Source organism: Aulonocara stuartgranti, assembly GCF_965226115.1.
Source record: "Aulonocara stuartgranti genome assembly, chromosome: 12".
Classification (NCBI taxonomy): domain Eukaryota; kingdom Metazoa; phylum Chordata; class Actinopteri; order Cichliformes; family Cichlidae; genus Aulonocara; species Aulonocara stuartgranti.
In genome coordinates this window covers 26,921,972-26,936,888 of record NC_138948.1, presented here as the reverse complement: position 1 = coordinate 26,936,888, position 14,917 = coordinate 26,921,972, and the positions used below count along the sequence as shown (strand labels likewise).

General features: G+C 40.0%; 1 protein-coding gene across 5 annotated transcripts in view; it reads right to left on the bottom strand.

Annotated features, from left to right (window-relative positions):
• The window catches only part of LOC309719636 (multivesicular body subunit 12B-like), an 88,456-nt gene extending 81,716 nt beyond the window's left edge, over positions 1 to 6,740 (bottom strand). For all 5 annotated transcript variants that reach the window (XM_082555894.1, XM_082555888.1, XM_082555895.1 and 2 more), the window contains exon 1: positions 6,169 to 6,740. The gene's annotated coding sequence lies outside the window, so the exon portion shown is untranslated. The remainder of the gene's footprint in view (positions 1 to 6,168) is intronic.
• Between the last annotated feature and the right edge of the window lie 8,177 nt (positions 6,741 to 14,917).

Here is a 14,917-nt window from a genome sequence, read left to right as displayed (position 1 = left end):
CATCATTTTTCATCTCTTGGTAAGTCAAGTGAATATAAAGGAGTATGCTTTTCTTTTTTCCTTTTTTTAACTGTTGTCAAGAAACATATTGCCAGCACTACTCAATCTTCAGCATTCTCTCACTTAGTCAGCCACCACAGTACTTGTGATTAACGCATAATGACCTGCGACCTCTGCGGCGCCGCTCAATTTTACCCATGCTCCGTATAGCTGTAATAACATCTACTAGCGATCTGCTAAGGTATTAAAAAAGACAAATGCTGTCATTGTCCATCATTGTCGCCCTTTGAAACTCAAGCACAATGGCTAACTTTTACAGGTTCATCCCGTCTTTGAGGAATATTGAAATAGGAAACAAAAAAAAAAAGTGGCACGACAAGATAAATCACAAGACCATCAATTTCATCACAGGTCCCTTCACAGGAAGGCCAGTCAGAGACATTTCACTTGGTAATATTGTGCAATACTCTACAGCACTGACACAGGAGATCAGGAAAAACAAGAATGGGCTTTTTTTTCCACTTTTCTAACCAGTGAAGCTGTATTGGCTTTACTCCATAAACAATGAGGTCTCGTTCCTGTAATGGCTGTTAGGTGCCCTGCTTGTGTCTCTCTAATTACTTTGGTTTCATCAGGTCCTACAGAAATCTGGTGCGGAGGAAAATCCATACTCGATAACAATGAAAAATTCATATTGTTGTTTTTATCCCCCCCACATCCCTCTCTGTCTCTCTTTCTCTCCCTCCACCCTCCTCTCACTCACTCCTATCCTGCTCTCTCTTATTCTGTGATATATTTAAATGTTAATAACCATTCATTCCTGACACCCTATCTACCAAGCCCCAAGTTTAACAGGAAATCTATTTAATCTGAAGAATCTCATTACATGATCATGGCAGCAGCTAAAGCCCTGACTATTGTCGATAGATGGGAGGTAGGAGGGGGAGTGAGAGAGAGAGAAAAGAAGGGCTCGCAGCGAAAGAAGATGGTGCAAAGAGAGAGAAAAAATGAATTCAGGAGTGGATATTTAATTTAATCATTGTGCATGAAGCAACATAAAGGAGCCATAAAGGGTCTTGCTTCTTCCTTCATTTGAGAAGATCATGATTAAATGTTTTCTATTGTGCTGTACATCTGAAAGGTTTAATCATTCCCAGAGCCAAAGAGGAAGAGGGGAGAGAAAAAAGTAAAGAAGTAAAAACATCACATCCCTCGGTGCGTTTGACAGTACTCTAAATATGAACTTCTTTTAAGGCCATTAAAAGATTATCACTGATTTAAACTGCCTGTTCAGAGCATTAGGCACAGAGAGTTCTCCAAAGCCCTTAGAAAACCATTCTCCGGGCTTCTATTATCTCATCCACCCAACACTATTTAATTTCATTTCCATGAATATGCAATGAATTTAATTTTGAACACTATTTTCATCTGCTCCTGTAATCACAAAAAATGCCAGTGTAATTAGTTTCTAATTACTTGGTGTAATTGTTGTAGTAATCATTTTAATTACCCAAATGCACAGACATTAGATGCTAAAAGGAAAATAATCTGCTTGTACCTCCTACTGTGTCTCTCATTCTCCCGAGTTTGATATCTAGATTTTGACATGGGCTGCTTCACAGTCAAAGGCAGAGGCAATAGAGGGCTGCTGCGTGTGGATGTTTTATAGCACTTGATAGGGGGATCGTGTAGCCTACTGTATAGGAGGGATTGTGGAAGAGAGCGGGAGGGAGAGACAGAAGCAGACAGACGGGACCAGACTTACATTGTAGCATCTCTGCAATCTGCTCCGTGGAAATTTGCATGCCCCGAAAAGCCATTAAGTTAAAATATACAGTTATTGTACCTTTCTGGGACCGGCGCCATACAAATGCTTATTGCATGTGCTTATAGCTCAGTCTACCAGATGGTAAATCATGAAATTTTATGAAATTATTGCACCAGTGAGGTGTTTTGAAAAGGAGCAGCTGTGAGGGAGATGGGACATTATAAACACTCACAGGTGTTCTGTCTTTCCCCACCGCCAGCCACAACATAAAAAATTAAATTATAAACAAACCAGCAAATGTTGTAATCTCCTTCACAGATACACTACTTACAAGAGAAATTGCCTAAACTAAGCAAAGAATTTAATTTTAATTTGCATAAAATATTTATTGTGGCTAAGAAATTTCATAACGAGACCTGCTCGTATGCCAAGTTTGGAAATTGCCGAAATGTACATTCCACTAGCATCTCAGTGCCACGGATGAAGATCCATTAGGGAAGGCTCTAATGGGCACTTCACCCAAGCACATATGGGCAAGTACACCTAATAAGAGGGAGCTGGTCAGTGCCAAACACCACAGCAAGCTTGTGTTTCTCATTAAGATTTTATTCCTTCCTTAGTATTTAATTAGCCAGTCTAGCACAGGGAGCAAGCGAGATAGCTTCACATCCACTATGGTGGCACCAAGTCTCCAAGATGTAAACTGGAGGTCTCCTGCTCCCCAGCTTACAAGAAGTATATTACACGAGTACTTGTTGCTTGGAATGGAGTCAGACTCTCTGCAGAAGCACTGCAGCTCCGAGGTGCAGGCTTGGCTTCGTTCAAATCAGCTCATCGCTTGCATGCAGAGGCATCATCGCTTAGCGCTCAAGTGGGAGTTGGGTCAATTGCTATGCTGACATACTCATCAAGGCATGACCTTAATAAACCAGAAATGATCGCAGCACAAAACTGGCACGGCTGGCAAAACCTTTATTGGTATGACACATTTGAGCAAAGTCATTTTATATTAAAGTTATTGTGATGTTTTTTATTGTATGTTGAAAGAATGGCAAGCTATAGCTTCACATGAGATAACCTGTTGAGTTTTGTAGCTTCATAAATACTATTCCAACATAAGACCACTATTATTCTTACATATAAACTTTCCACTGAAATGTCAGAGTACTTATTTAATCGTTATTTAGCTAATTATTATTAATGGCAGTCATCCTCAACTGTGCTTAGAGTAGCATCTTGTCATGTGTTGTACTTTTGGGTTATTTCTCCATTGTTTACCCAATAAATATTGTATTTATTGTGTATGACAGGGCCTGTAACATATTTAAATGAGATGCATGCGTATTCTGTCTCTGAAAAGAGGCTGGTGCCTAGACACGGACTTGTGCTGCAAGGGTAGCTGGGATAGTCATGCATATTCAAATCTACTGCTGGACATGGCTGCCCTAAATAGGCGAAGAGCGTGCAACACTCAAGGGTGGTTTGTTTTCCATGTGTTCTTTTTTCCCCCCCTTCTTCTTTCAAGCACCTCCAGCACATACTGATCAAGGCCCTTCTAGGCATTTATCTCACATTAGCTGTAGGCACTTCATGTCCCTGGTACCCATCAACATCACAGCTGAATGGAGCAGTGCATGAAAATCAAAGTCATCTATCTTTTATAAACAAATATTAATACATTATTCTTATATGAACTGATACACCCTGAATTGATGGGAACATCACCCAAATATTCAATGTCCTCCTCCCCTCACTGTCACCCACGGAGAATTTATCACAGACATCACACTACTTGTGCCAAGAGTCATCTCTCAGTTATTCTCAGTCGTATTGAAACCGATATCTATCTATCTATCTATCTATCTATCTATCTATCTATCTATCTATCTATCTATCTATCTATCTATCTTAAATCAAGGGACAACAAAACAAAGCAGAGATTAAGGTTTAACTGAGTCTAGCATCAAATTATTACTTCAGACAAATCCAAACCAACCAAACCGGAATGACTGCTAATTTAATTGCAGTCACATAATTTTAGACACTAAACAAGGACACAATTATTTTTCTAAATAAACAACTGGGAATGATGTATAGAATAAAAGAGTGTGCAGCTGATCCTTTAGGAGGAGAAAAGCACAATGTGGCATTTTGTTTATGAGGCTTTAAAACAGAGCGGCTTTTCAGCCGACCAAACAAAGCCTCTCACCAGGAGAATTTCATTATGATTCGTAATGACAAATTCACCCTTTGCAATTATTTGCTGCCATTTCAAAGCTCTATCTTGTGGGAAGAGGATTCGGTTTTTGCATGGTTGGCCATAAACCTAGTCAGGTAGTGCACAAGGCAGGGTAGTGATACCTTCTCAGAGCAATACTGCTGACAAATAAAAGGTCTTATGTAGGAAGTCTTTAATGTTTTCACACTGTACATATTTCGAAGTGCTGCACAGATTATTTAAGCTCCTATGTGCTGCAAGTGTTTAGTAAGATGATACAAAACGTTTTCTTACATCCATGCACGTCCAGACATACACAAAAATCACCATTACATATAGAACAAGGCTATGGCAATGCAGAGCATGGTAATCAAATGTGCTTGCAAATTACCTCAAACTCATCAACAAGAGCTTTTAATGAAATAACATCCTTAAATGAACAGAGGGAGAGAATGAAAAGTGAGCAATGGCTTTTCAGGGTAGTTTGAATTTTTAATTGCCTGTCGGGAGAATATTAGATAAAGCTTGATTAGAAATAAATTGAAAATCTCTGCTGAATGCATCTGCGATAGACACACTGAAGGAGACAGGCAAAGAGGGACAGCCATTAAAAAGCCTTGGAAGACTTTGGAAGTTGATTGATTTACTTAGTATTAGTGCCCCCACCCCGCCCTGCCCCTCCCCACAGAAGATTTTAATAACCAGCATGCAAACACACATGCACACAATTACTGTATATTTGCTTTACATGACATTTTACCATTTTACAGTAACGTAAAAATTCAATTCGGGAAAGACGTCAAGTATCAACAGTACATTTTCCATGCATGTAGTCGTAACCTGATCATTTTGACAGAGATCAGATTTTCCCTTATCCTCTGGGGATTTCAATATGTTTCCTTTATTTCTCATTTTAGGACTGTAGCAGTTTAATTTGTGCCTAATTTTCTAAGTGGAAGAAAATGAATGGACGGATGGTTGGATGGGTATATTTTTGATGATGAAAATATTGATTAGTAGTTTCACAGTCAGGCCCACCATACAAAACAAATACAGATATCTACTAATTTGTGGTAAGAAAACGTACTAAAATATTAGTATTTCACTCACCAAAACTTAGTACAAGTACCCGTGCTGTGAGTTATTTTATTACCACATTAAAAATGCTTCAAAAGATGAGTTGGCATTTAGCAGATGTGTTGATTGTTAAAAAGGGGTAAATTAGCTAAAGACCAAACCTTTCATTTAATTTTCATTTAGTTATGTTTGACTTTTGGAACCAGCCTTAGGTGGCCACAGTATCCCACAGCAAAATCTGGATTTCGTTAACAGCTGAGATATCAAAGTGCACTGGCCAATAAATAAAAAACAAGCTTACATTAAAAATACACACTACCATGAAAATGTGTATTATACTGGTGTATTTGTTCTGACATTATTAAAACTGGGGAAAAAATATCACAGCAATTTTTTACTGATAAAAATGGCAATAGCAATATAATATATGAATTGTCTAATTTGACTGACAGCCTTTTGCAACTAAGTAAAAATGAAATATAGCTATACCAGGAGCTCCCTGAAACATTTTGTCTTCTTGTAGCATAGAGAAGATAATAACATGGCAATACCAAGTTATTTTCACTTAATTACCAAAGTTAAATCCAAACAAATATTTTTGCATCACCCATTGTTATAGCTAATATTACACTTGAGTAGGGATGGGTATCGTTTAGGTTTTATCCGAAACCGGTGCCAAATCGGTACTTTTGAAACGGTGCCGGTGCTCAAACCGGTGCTTAAAGAATGGAGAACACAAACTTTGTCCAAAAACCTCTCATGTTCAGCTGGTTTTTTGTAAAAAGATAACAATGTTAGCCTTTTCTGCAGCTATGGGGCATATATGGTATCACTCTTGGCTGGAAGCAGTGCTTAAACAATGGAAAAAAACATAAACTTTGTCCAAAAACCTCTCATGTTTAACTGTTTTCCACTTTTTCTTTGGTCATTTTAGCCTTTTTGGCCAGGGTGAAGGGAGTATCTGCCATCAAACAAGAAGACAGCCGCATGTAGCTATGATGATGTTTGCTAGTTCACCTTACATTCACCTATTACATGCATTAATGTAATAACGTGGTTAGCCTACTCAACGTAAATTACACACGAACAACATTAAGCTACTCACGCAGAGAAGAACGGCTGCTGCTGCCATCATCATCCGTCATCATTTCTGCTACACTGGCAGGGCTAGGGGCCAGGACTCTCCTCTTCGTGTTTTTGGGGGATGTTGCTAACTCCGGGTCCGATAACAGGCAACCCACCCGCAGTAGATGCGCTGGGTGTGAGGTCTCACAGCAAGCTATCAAATACCGTGCATTTCTCGGCTTTAAAAAAAACAAACGCTATGCGTCGCCAGGTGTTTCATCGGATTTGAGGTGTTACCTCCTTTGACAGTATCACAGTATCAGCTTAAAGCACTTGTTGCAGGCTGCTGAGTTTGCATATTTTGCTGTGAAGTACAGCCAGGCTTTTGACCGCTTTGCCTTGGACATTTTTAATCTGTAGCTCTGCTCTAAAAGAACGTACGTACCTGGCCCCGCCTACTATCCTCGGAAACGTAAAATGATTGGCTAGAAGTGTATCACAGCTCAGGGAAAAAAAGCACCGAAATAAAGCACCGAAATGTGCGCTGCTTTTCGGTCTGGTTACTACCGTTTATGTCAGAACCGGTGCCATCATGGCACCGGACACCGGTACCCATCCCTACACTTGAGTTTATGTAACTGTGTAGTAAAGGGTCAGAAATTGTGAGTAACAGAAATATGAGCCAAAACACATTAGTACCAACAAAGTCATATTTTTGTAAAAATGTGATAACATGCTAGCAATAATAATGGATTGGATTTATATAGCGCTTTTCAAGGCACCCAAAGAGCTTTACAATGCCACTATTCATTCACACACTGGTGGAGGCAAGCCACGGTTGTAGCCAGACAGAAGCGAGGCTTCCATATCGCGCCATCGGCCCCTCTGGCCAACACCAGTAGGTGGTAGGGTAAAGTGTCTTGCCCAAGGACACAACGACCAGGACAGAGAGCCCAGGGATTGAACCGGCGACCTTCCGGTTACAGATATGCTTCCCAACCCCCTGAGCCACGGTCGCCCCAAAATAAAAATGCTAACATCTGGGCATTTGAATTTCTATACGTTGACTTATGGTAGTGACCTCATAATAATAAAGTAATGCTAGTTGATGTTTTAACATATTATAATTAACTTCTGCCTTATTATAATGCTGGACACACCATTGGTCTTTGTTTGAAGGTAACAGTATAAATATTCTGTCGGGTGAGTATATGGTTACAAAATGCAAAACTACTGTTTGCGATGTACCTTCATATTAATAACCTATTAAATCAAAATCCAAGAAGGGTGACGATTAAATGGTGACATGTGCGGTAGTTTATGTGCGATAACCACGATTAAATGTAAACTTACATGTCTGTACTACATTTCACAGTAATATTTGCTACAATTTAAAACCTACGACTAGAAGAAATGTCTGTATTTCCTAAAATGTTGCAAACATGACTACAATACAGGTTTTATGACTATTTTATGTTGCACCACACTGAAGCTATACAGGATAATCAAACTTTAAATCTTAGTTCACAAAAGATTTGATGTGCAATTACAAGATGCTGTGGCTCTGATCATACCATAAGACCTCTGACTAAGACTATGACAGCACCATGCCACAACACACAATGTCACAAACCTGAAGTCATGTCAAACTGGTTTCTAAAACATTTTAGTTTCAAGATGAGTTCGCTGTACTTAAACAGTCACCAGATCTCAGTCCAACAGAGCATCTCAGTCCAATGTGAAACTTGCATTATGGATGTGCAGCCAATAAATCTGCACCAACTGTGCGAGGCTGTCTTGTCAATATGGATCAAAATGTTTCCAACAACTTGTTGAATCCCTGCTGTGAAGGATTAAGTTGGTTCTTAAGGCAAAATGAGCCGCCCCCGCCCCTAGAGACACAAATCCCCTTTGGAGTTGCACCAGGAAGGGCATTCAGTATAAACCTCTGCCATATCAAACCTGTTGGAGCACCTCTTTTGGCAAGGGAGTAGCTGAAAGTAGCTTTGATTAAACAAATGCACTGGCATCCTGATATTGAGGCAGGCAAAAAGCCTGAAATCTAAAATGTTGCACAATCAAATATTTTAAGTTCTTTTTTAATTACTTTGGTAGATGCAAAAATGCATGTCAATAAACAGGGTACATCTCAAGTATTAGTATTAGTAATATAAAAACCCTGCACACTAAGTTAGTAAGAACCTTCTATAGCGAATTTGCACATGAGCTCATTACATTAGTTGAATTTGAAATAGCTGGAAAGTGCTCAGTCTGGTATAAATACGCAAATAAAAGCTAATTTTTTAATGAGTCATTGGCAATGGTTAGGGATTTCAATCTGCTTCGTAGACTATAAAATAAGGGTGCATGGTAAATATAAAACACCAGGTCTTGGGTAAAATATTGCTCTGAGGTTTATTGCTCCAACTCCTTCTAAGGTAATTTTTCTAATGATTATTTTCAATAAAAGACCAGCAGTGCAGGAGACCATCTATATGAAATAACTACTTCCAGATAACAGAGGCCATCACAGTGACAGGCGGGTCAAGAGGTCGGCAGACTGCAGAGCATGTGCAGTGGGCTGTGTGAAATAAAGGACACAAGGGACAGTGAGATCGGCTCATCTGAGCAGCTTCAAAATATAGGCTGTTCTTTACTCGCAGCAGAAGGAACAGAATAAACAAACACGAGGGGGAAAAGGTACCTACACACTGACAACACAGCACTGACACTGAAGCATCGAGAAAATACTTATCATTATATTACTGCGGTGTTCATTTTTTCAAACTTAGCTAAGAACGTGCAGGGGAAGGCACTGGTTTCAGAGCCAATAATCCTGAAGGAAGTCCACTGAAAGTAGGGAAAGGTTTCATGTGTTTGGATCACTCCAGGTACACTGTTTATTGCTTGTTTTCCATCTATATTGAATTCTCCCTGCTTCCAGACAGCCGGGGAAAAAATAAAAAAATAAATAATCGCCTACTTATTTAATCCTAAACATCACAGCAGCTGCATGAACAGAGATCATACCAAGCATTGTGGGGTATGTGTGGAGGGGGGTAAAAAAAAAGAGATCTATTGTTGAAATGTGTCTGTGTTGTTTCATATATCATTGATTAGACAAAATAAAAAAGCCATAACATTGGGTCAGGAGAACACAGGGCATGGGTGCTGACTTTCTATCACAGCAGACACATATTGACTGGTGCTCTGAAAGTAGTCACTCACTCATCAGTGTGAGGCAGGCTGATTGAGTTGCCAGCAGCCACTAAATGAGGCCTCCATCCACTGCGGGTCGAAATGAACTGCAATCTTTTCAGACCTTGTTGCAGCCAAGAGACCAAGTGAGTGTGCGAGGAAGAAAGCAAGAAAGAAAGAGAGAGAGAGCTTTAAAACCCAGGAGGATTTCAAATAAGTTTACAGACACAGAAAAACGAGACAGGGGAGAGGAGAACACCGTGAAAACAAACCAAGCAGACTTCCAGATGCTCCGAGTGCATTATTTCAGCCATATTGTGCTCTCTTCGTAATCGGATAAATTACATCATCCTCGCATCAAACCGTACAAAAGCTAAAGGCTTCAATAGGTCAATATAAAAGTAGCTAAGCGCACATATTTACATTTCTTCTCCACATCCTCAGCCACATCTTTAACTTGAACTCTCTTGGCACTGCAAAGACGGAAAGCATGCAGTTAATTATGGCTAATGAAAGCTTGTTTGAGCAGAAGAGGAGGGTGTACATTAGGGGAGAGAGAGTCAAGCGGCTTGAACCAGAGGGTTCCACGCACAATTTGTTTGAACCTGGGTCCTCCTCACTCTCTGCATGCTAATTTACCTTGGGGCTGCACCGCCTGTTTTTAAATATCGTTAATTGACTTAAGAGCTCATCAGCGTGCTTCGTCTTCATTAGGTTAATGAAAAGGCCCAGTGTTTATTTTTCGTAACAGATTGTGGCAATGACATAATCTAATCGGTTACTTCCACTTCCTGAAGGATTGAGTCCTTCTGATGTGAGCTGCTGGAGTCGTTCAGATGTTCTGTGTTTGTGGATGTCTGTCTCTGACAAAGTAGAGAGGGGGGAGGAATTAGTACAAACACATTTAGCCCTTGGCATGAATCTATGTTGCCCTTCTCTAATCGACAGTGTGAACTAACAAGAACGTAATGATAGTTTTGATGTGTGGGTTGTCAGCTGTGGCTGGGTGAAAAAGAGGGGACGGCCTCGGAAAATGGGGACGATTTCAGATTTGTCTCTGTAATCCTAATGGGTTGAAATAAATCAGCCATCCTGGAATGTCCATAACCCATGCCATGAAGCAAAGGGTCCTTGTAAGATTCTGAACAAGAAAAGGGAAATATTTCCTGCACTTGTGGGCTGTGTACTGCATGTATTTTGGGTTTATATCTGTATAGTGTGGTAGAGCTTGGATGATTAGTGAATTAGCTGATCCCTGGAATATTATTTGGCAGTAATTTCCAATAGTTACCCTTGTTTTCAATGGCCAGCACTTCCAGTTGTGTCACTGAAATATACGACAAAGTACTGGGGATTGAGTCTACAGATTTAGCTTATGGTAACAACTACAAAACGTGGTCAGGAAAAGTTAATAGTTACTGCAACCAAAATCATCTCTTGAGAAGAATGGGAGCTTTGGCTTCCACATTGAGATCACTCGTACAGTAAACAAATAAAGCAGCACATAACTGCTTTAGTTCTGGAGATTAGACGACCACTAGAGCTTAGTGACAAGGTAGAAAACATGCAGGTTAAATAAATTTTATCTTGGATAAATATTAGGACAAAAATTAAAGATCTATAGATTTAGATGCACTGTGGCAATGTAACGTTTGACCTTTGACTCTGGCCAATGTAAACATGCAGACAGAAGCCATGAAAGCGCGCAAAAGGCATATAAGTCTCTTTAAGCTGTTGTAACACTTAGGCAAAGTGTGCTGAGCTTCCTCCTGAGGACAGTAACATTTGAGGCCATCTCTCGTAGTGTGGCCAATAAAGACTGACATAGTAGTAAAATAAATCATTCGCCCAGCCCCCCGGACCCTGCTATTCCTTACGCCCCTCCCTTACTGTCTGGGCCATGTGGCCATCAGAGAGCAGCAAAAGCTCATCAGTGAGAACTTGAGAATCCTCCCAGGAGCTGTTCTGGGGTCAGCTCGGCCTCTCCACATCATAAACAGCTCCTGTCGCAGTGAGGTTCATCACTAACTGTTTCCCCCCGACTCTTTTGCTCAAAGTCCATCCTTGTACTCCCTTTCCGTAACACCCGATCACAGACGTTTCCAATAAATCATTGGACCCCTCCTCTCGCCTCTTGTCTAGAAACCCCTGTCTGTCCCCGACTTGGCCCGAGATGATGCGTTCTGCTGAAGTCACTTAAATAAAAAGATCGCAGAGGGAGACATAATGTGTTAAAGTAATAAGATGGTCGTGGGTAGGTCACGGCCCCTTTCCCTGCTCCAGTGCTCCTGTGGAGGCTCTTTGAGTTAATGGGCTGTGGTCAGTGCACTGGTGAGCCATAAAGGCTGCCCTCTGAAGCTACAACCCTATTCAGAACAGGGGTTCCTCCAAAAGCCACTAACTGGCCCATCTAGATAACAGCACACCTAGCACTATTTCCACAGTGCATCTGACACTACCAGGACCTGTAAATCTCTCGTATTTATCGTCTCCTCTTGTACCTCTCATTGCTGACTGCCATACTTACACAACTGTCCTTCAGCGTCTGCTATTAGCTGGATTTCACTGCGTGATGATGAAACACGGCTGTCTTTGGCAGCCTCTTTTAAACGTAAACTTTTTTTTTTTACTGATTGGACTTGAATCTGATCCATGCAACATATCCTTTCCATTTAAATCTTACACGGTGAATAAAATAGCCGTGTTCGATAATTAATAACATTGCAAGTATTAAGACCGGAAAGCTATAACAGATTATCTTATTGCATTTCAGCAGCAGGTTATTTTTGTGATGGCTAGTGTGACTTCACTCGGGTGTGCAGGCTTGCTGAATGGAGGGAGTGACCGTTAATGAATGTAGCTTAGGGGATTAATGAGAAGAAGCAGGGGATGTGTCATGGAGGAGTGTTCTGGCATCGAGGCGACGACACTGCAGCCCCCATCCTCGTCTCTACTTACAGTGATTACATGTGAGCTCCTGTCATGTGGTATAAGTGGTTTTATGAAATTGTATTAAATGCCATTGTTTATGCCTCACTTTTCACTTGCTCATTGGTCTTCCTCTGTTTTCTTGTTGCCTGCCTTTAGCGCACTTCATTTGAGTCTCACTTTAGGTTTCATCACTAAAGCGTTGCATGCTAAGTCAAATTACCTTTTTTTGTCAGATATGTGGAACCTCACATTTTGTTAAACCATGGAATCGTTTTCCTTTTGACTTTGGGTAGTTTTCCGTGTGTGTGGTTCTCTATCAGTAACAACAACAGGGAATAACGATCTTCTGTAACTAAGTGTAGTCTACAACAATTCCTTACTGTATTTAAAAAAAATAACTATGGGATTGTGCAGTTTTATGGTATGTTAGTATCAGGTGTTTGTACTATAGGCAAAATATACTGTACTACAAAGTGAGTGACGATCACAAACATAGAGTGTACTGGCAGCAGAGTGGCCGATTTTTACAAAGCAATGTAAAACTATACTATGAGAAAAATATGAAGAGGTTAAACACAATACAGACTGAAAGCAACCCAGCTGCTGCAGACAAAGCAGTGTGTGTGTGTGTGTGTGTGAGGAAAGCACTTTAGTGTTAAAAGCCTATATGAATATGTGTGCGTTAAAGTTTTTGGTCAGTAACACCAGAAAATAGCTACTATATTAATAAAGTTAGGCTATTTCAGGGAAGTCGAATAAATTTTCATGGTGGGTTACACACAGCCCACTTTAATCTGAGTGGGTCAAACCTGTGAAACTCACCTTCCCATCAGTGTGAAGAAGTTTGACCGAAAGGTCATAAAATAAGAAAAAGACGTCTTTCCAACAGTATTTCTTATGTCTGTTAATTTACAGTTCTTTTCAATTGTTTTTTACTGTATTGTAACATTGTAACTGAAATTTCAATAGTAATTCCTGCATGTAAAGTAACAAGAATTTTCCTGTTTGTGTAGGGGGGCTCTTTATGACCAGGAGGCGCTGTGAAACTTTTAAAGATTTCTGCCCTCACTGTTTTCCAAAGCTGTCCAAAGGACCGGATTGTATTGTTAGTCAGGCCGATTTTGGCCCCTGGGCCTTATGCTTGTTACCCCTGGCCTATTTGAAGCCAGGAATCAAAGAAAACATGCCAGCTGTGTGAGTTGACAAACAGTTAATGCAAATACATCATTAAGATCAGACGGTTTAAAAAAAAAAATACTTGCTATCAACACACTAATGTTCACAGGATCTTACAGGAATTGTAATGCTATTTTCAAGAGAACCTCCTCTGCACCAGATTAGCTGCACCATAAATTACGAAGGCAGTCAACTCTGGTAAGACATGAACCAACTTTGCAGTATAGAAAACCCAGGGTTAACCTTGCGGTATGATGAAATCTTGCTTCGTACTACAGGCATGTGGTATCTGTGTTTGTGACTTGCACCTCTACAGTTCAAAGATGTTGCTAACCAAGATTGCTAGCCTTGGCTGATAACATGCTTTTCCACATATGGTCTAACATGGTGTTAAAATGCTAACACTGAGGCCTCAAGAGATCTTAAAACCAGTGGGCAACACCACTGTAGCTAGGTCCATCTTTCATATACAGTCTATGGTCCTCACCACAAACTCTTCATTCAATTTCTTGTCTCTTTTAAACCATGATACAACATTTCTTTCTTTAAATTTCCCGTACTCTATGAACTATAAGCTCTGGGTGATACGCCTGTATTCTGCATTTCAACAGCTAGAAAAAAAAGCTACCCAGGATCATTACAGGACATTGTAGTCATTATAGCCTATTTCTAGATAAGCTTTAACAACTTAAATAAACTAAATAAACATTAACTTAGCTAAATAAAAACTGGAAACCATTCTTGCGAGTCTATATTATATTGTACAAATGTACAGAAGGCTTCTGGCATTTTTTTTTACCCTTAAAGTCATCAGTATTTACAATATTCAGCTGAATTAATAAATAACAGTGCATTAATATGCACTATTCTTTCATAGTCTTTCATAGCATGCTACTTTTCCTATAGCAGCTTCAGCAAAACTATTTTAAAAACCCTCTCCAGCTAAAATGTTGCTTTTGAGTAAGCAGAAGACAAAATCACAGCAAAGACATCATTAACATTCACCTGATTGCCACAGGCACTATTTAATGCTATTGCTGCTGGAGCCAAGGGCTAACCACACCATATTGGAAGTTATGTGATAATATTTTGACCAAATAAAAATGTTAATGCCCGCCTTAAAATTAGTTGTTATGCCTAGTTATAGTGCCAAATCTGATTGTGTGAAACAATTTAATAACTGATATTTATGAAATTTTATCTAACAGAGGGCTAACATAGCAAAGACCCTGCAAACCCTTGAATTTAATCAAAAACGTTCCTTGTCTACTTAACTTGAACATTTTTCTCTCAGTCGCTCCTCCTTGTCTGTGTAACACAGAGACACATACAGAGAGACGGTGAGAGCAGCACACTAGATATACTGACTGCCTCCCCCCAGCATGGCTATAATAACCTCCTGGTGCTGGAGCAGACTCTCTGAGAGATATCCTTGAGCCTCACCTCCATCTCTCTAACAGGTCACGCCGAGATCCAGGAGATAG